Source organism: Juglans microcarpa x Juglans regia, chromosome 2S, assembly GCF_004785595.1.
Source record: "Juglans microcarpa x Juglans regia isolate MS1-56 chromosome 2S, Jm3101_v1.0, whole genome shotgun sequence".
NCBI classification, from domain to species: domain Eukaryota; kingdom Viridiplantae; phylum Streptophyta; class Magnoliopsida; order Fagales; family Juglandaceae; genus Juglans; species Juglans microcarpa x Juglans regia.
In genome coordinates this window covers 20,240,816-20,246,430 of record NC_054597.1, presented here as the reverse complement: position 1 = coordinate 20,246,430, position 5,615 = coordinate 20,240,816, and positions in this window count along the sequence as shown.

Genomic DNA, 5,615 nt, shown 5'->3' with positions numbered 1-5,615 from the left:
AAGCTTATTTGCTTGTCTTGGGAATCCTATGGGTGAAAGAAATAAAAGGGCTTTGGTTGACTTGATCAAGACTTATCACATAAGATTGGGAGGAGAAGATGAAGACTTTTCTTTTGTCTTTCTTGGTTGCTTCCTACGGGTGAAATGGGATAAAGCAATCTAGTTTTGTCTTTTTCTTCTCCTTTGTATGGCTTTCACAGTAAGCTTAAGGAGGGACAAGGACTTTTGGTCTTTGTTTCCTCCTTCGATCGGAAGCAAGTGGATGGTGGAGATTTATTCACCTCAAGGATGCTTTTCACCTACCAATTCAATGGTAGAGAATAATTGGGCAATTTCTTAAATAAATAAAAATAAAGAACTTAAGGGAACATATTTCAAAGTCTTAAAAATAATACCCTTGATTTATTTTAATAAACCATATTTTAAAATAAAACATACTCATCTTAAAATAAAATAATTGGAAGTAATAAAAATATAAAAATACCTTTATCTCAAAATATTTAACTTAAAGAATTAATGAAAATGATGTAAGGACCTACGGAGTAGAACTCGGGTATTACAATAAGCTTCCTAAGGAAACCATTGACTTCACTTTTCATTGCTCCCATCGTCCAAAGCAACACAAAAGGAGAAGAAGGAAAAAAAAACTATCCTAAGGCATTCCATCCTTGCACCGTCGGTCAAAGCTACACAAAAAAAGGCAAGAACTAAAATCAATTCCCTTAGTCCCTATACCAGTCGACCCTCACCCAAGAGAAAAGAAATGAATTTTCACTCCCTTTCCAAGCAAGCTAAAGCCAACCCTCTCTTCTTCTCCTGTCTTTTGTTCTTCAAGAAACCAACTCCTCTCGTCATCTTCAAGCTTATGACTCCATAGCAAGGTAAGACTACCATTAATCCTTCTTCTTTGTGTATTTTGAATTTAGCCATGGCTGATCAATTGGGTTTTCTTGCGATGATTTTTGATGTTTTGGTTTTGGGGTTTAAAACAGTGATATCGTGTTGTTCTTCATCCACACGGTTGTCCCTCTATTTGGTATTCCACTTGTGTTTTGGAAGGGGCTAAGAGCTTATATTGTAAATAAATATGTATGCCCTGTTTTTGGCCAAAATTGAATGGCATTTTAGTTGTTTTGCTATGTATTTTCCTATATTTCCAAAATGCTATGTTGTTATTAAACTTGGTTTAATTATAGGTAATGATTATAATGATTTTAAATTATATATGTTGGTATCATGTGCCTTGTGTTGAGATTTGGTTGGTAATCTACTTTTTGGATGCTAGAGGTTTGGTTAGAGGTTTTGCTTAGTTCTTTAATTTTATATCTTACTTTTAAAGGTATTAAGTGAGTAAATCATAAGCTTAAGTGTTTAAAGGTTTTAAAGTTTCTTAATGGGTAACTCTGCTATACTTTATGCTACTTTAATTTTAATGGGAGGTTTTATCTAAACTATTTAATATATTGCTTATGTGAATAGGTTATAGCATAGTTTGTTTAGATATAAGGGATTAATTATGCATGAGGTATTATGATATGCAAAGTTGTCCACTATTCCTAAGTCCATGTCATGCCATAAAAAATAGCCCATTTATGTTGTCCCTCGTTTGGTTAAATTCTACCTAACCCAAGAGTCCAAAATATTGATGAGCTAACCTTTTATAATGAGGGACCACAAGTTGATTTAAATGGCATGTTTTCTAAGCTTGTTTAGCCTACTTGAAATGCCTAAATCTATTTTAAAGCATATTGTTGAGAATTCTCAGATTTTATCTCCTATTGTCTACAACCCAAAGTGAGCTTGAACCAAAGAGACCTTGCTTTTGAAGCCTATGAATTCTTAACTACTTTTCATGTAAGCTTTTAAAATAGTCTTCCATGGACAGCTAGCATGTCTTAATATTTAAGTTATTTCTTCTCTAAGTCGAGGTGATGAGAAGTCATTGGGTTAATGTTAAGTATAGGAGGGACGTTAGATTGTAATATCGTGGCTTTCTCTTTTAAAGAGAGGACTAAAGAATATTGTATGAGTATTAACACGCTTATGTTATTTATTGGAATAGGAATATTCATGATATAAGTATCAAGGAGCATAGAGGTAAGTAGCTATAACCGTGCTTCTTACACCAAGTTCTCTTTATGAAGGAAAGTCTCTCTCTTATTGCAAATGTTCTTCTAAAGAAAAGAGTAAATGAATATAATATGTACAAGCTCTTTCTTGATAGCCCCTGTTAAGCGCCCTATCAATTATAATTGTGTGTATGTGTATAAGGTAATGCATGCACGTAGGTTCTAAGTCATGAGGTTTCCATACATGCTCTCTCAATAAACTTATTGATTATTCCTATATGTAGTATAGCATGAAAATGTATATTTTTCATAAAAATGCATGTGCATCGAAGTACGAAAGATGATAAAAATGTTTTGATTGTAAAGAAAAGAAAATGAATGTCTCATGCCTCATGCTTCAAGTGATGCTTTAAATGAGTTTCAAAATGTCCCTATGAACTGATGGTTTAAATGACACGAAGAAAGTGTTTTAAAATGCCCCTATGAACTGATGCTTTAAATGACGCGAAGAAACGTTTTAAGATGTCCCTATGAACTGATGCTAAATTGTCCCTATGAACTGACGCTTTATGGATGCCATGAAAAATGATGTTTAAGCTCATGCTTTTAGAATGATGTTTTTTCTTGAACGCATAGTTAAGTGAAGAGATGATGTTTAAGTTCATGCTTTTAAATTACGTTTTCCATGAATGAACTATTAAATGATGAAAAGGACTTAAATGAATGAATGAAAGAAAGGACTAAATGAATGAATGCTTTAATGTATGAAAATACGTAACGGCCATATAAATGAAAAGGGTACCAAAGGAATGGGCAGATTGCAATGCTGGGTAAGTAGCACTGGTAGTGCACCCAATGCTGCCCTTGATTGACATGGGATTCCCAACCTGTAGCCATAGGCGGAATCCAAGTCCAAAAGAAGACCGCTAACCCCAACACATGGCGTAATAGTGTGTATCGGCCAAAGAAAGTGAAACATGAAAGTATGATTATTTCTTAAAATGTTTATGCATGAAAGTATAGTTATTTCTTAGAATGTTTATGCATGAAAGTATGACTTATTTCTTAAACTGTTATGCATGAAAGCATTGTCAAGAATTAGCTAAAATGTTTATGTATGCATGTTTTTAAAAGAAAAGTATAGATGTCTAGTATGTTCACTGCATGTTATACTATTTACTGAGTATTCGACTCATTTTTGTTTTAAATGTTTTAAACGTCTAGGTAATGATGAAAAGGCTGAGGAGCAAGCATTACTACAGAGAGAGAGGCAGATGCTTAGGATCTTCCCTAACCAGAACAATTATGTTTATGAATGATAACTTATGTTTATGGGTGTTGCTTTTATGTTGGGACGGAGTCTTCTTAACTAGAAGAGTTATGTTTTTATGAACATATATGGACTCTGAGAGTCTTTTTGGATAAATGTTCGATTAGAATGTCTATCAGGTGATTCCATTATTAAATTAGAAATTTAGATTACAAGTGTGTCACGTCCATGCCGAATGAATGTTATTAAAAAAAATGAAATAAAAGGACAGGTATGTACGTCGCGATCCCGCCCTTCTCGGGACAGGGTTGTGACAACAAGTGCATGGGATTACCATGGGAAGCCCGCGATTGAAAAGTTCCAACCTTATAAATTTGCCACTTTGGTTCAATTGGTTCTCAACTAGGCAACGACAAATTAGTATAAATAAGAGGTGCTCCAATTGGCACTGGGATGGGGCATAAATACTATAAAGTCATCGTATTACCATGGGAAGCCCGCGATTGAAAACCTCAAATGTCATTAATTTGTCACATTGCACTAAATTGGTTCCCAACTAACCTCATTAATTTGCCGCTTTGCACTAAATTGGTTCTCTACAAGGCAAGGACAAAGTAGTAAAAATAAGAGGCGCTTCGATTGGCCCGGGGATGGGCATACATACTATAAGGACGTGGGATTAACAAGAGAAGCCCGCAATTGAACAAATCCAACCTCATAAAGTTGCCACTTTGCACTCAATTGGTTCTCTACAAAGCAAGCACAAAGTAGTAAAAATAAGAGGTGTTCCAATGGGCCTGGGGATGGGGCAAACATATTATAATGTCATGGTATTACCATGGGAAGCCCGAGATGAAAAAAATTCAGGATCATAAATTTGCCACTTTGTACTAAATTTTTTCTCTACAAAGCAAGGACAAAGTTGTTAAAAGAAGAGGTGCTCCAATTCGCCCGGAGATGGGGCATACATACTATGAGGTCTTGGTATTACCATGAGAAGCCCGCGATTGAAGAATGCAACCTCATAAATTTGCCACTTTGCACTCAATTGGTTTTCTACAAAGCAACGAAAAAGTAGAAAAAATAATAGGTGCTCCGATTGGCTCGGGGATGGGGCATGCATACTATGAGGTCATGGTATTACCATGGGAAGCTTGCAATTGAAAAAGTCCAACATCTTAAATTTGCCACTTTGCACTGAATTGGTACCCTTCAAAGCAAGGACAAAGTAGTAAAAATAAGAGGTGCTCCGATTGGACCAAGGATGGGGCATAAATACTATAAGGTCATCGTATTACAATGGGAAGCCCACAACTAAAAACCTCCAACCTCATAAATTTCTCACTTTGCACTCAATTCGATCTCTACTAATCAAGAGCAAAGTAATAAAATTAAGAGGTGCTCCAATTGGCCCATGGATGGGGGGCGTATATACTATACGGTCATCAAACTACCATGGGAAGCTCGCGATCGAAAAACACCAACCCATAACTTTGCCACTTTGCACTCAATTGGTTCTCGACAAAGCGAGGGCAAAGTAGTAAAAATATGTGGTGCTCCAATTGGCTCGAGGATGGGGCATACATACTATAAGGTCATGGAAGTACCATAGGAAGCCGATTGAAAAAATCTAGCCTCCTAAATTTCCCACATTGCACTAAATTGGTTCTCTACAAAGCAAAGACAAAGTTGTAAAAATAAGAGGTACTCCGATTAGCCCGGTGATGGGGCATACATACCATGAGATCATGGTATTACCATGAGATGCCTGCAATTGAAAAAATTCAACCTCATAAATTTGCCACTTTGCACTAAATTCGTACTCTACAACGCAAGCACAACGTAGAAAAAATAAGAGCTGCTCCGATTGGCCCAGGGATGGGGCATAAATACTATAAGGTCATCGTATTACCATGGGAAGCCTGCGATTGAAATCCTACAACCTCATGAATTTGTCACTTTGCACTCAATTGGTTCTCAACTAAGCAAGCGCAAATTAGTACAAATAAGAGGCACTCTGATTGGCTCGAGGACGGAGCATAGATACAATACAGTCATCGAATTACCATGAGAATCCTGCAATCGAAACTCTCCAATTTCATAAATTTCCCACTCTGCACTCAATTGGTTCTCAATAAAGTAAGGACAAAGTAGTAAAAATAAGAGGTGCACCGATTGGCCCGAGGATGGGGCATAGTGATGACTTACATAATTTACTATATTTTATCACTGTTTAACTTGAAATTTTAGTCTAATTTTAATTATTTTTGTTGATT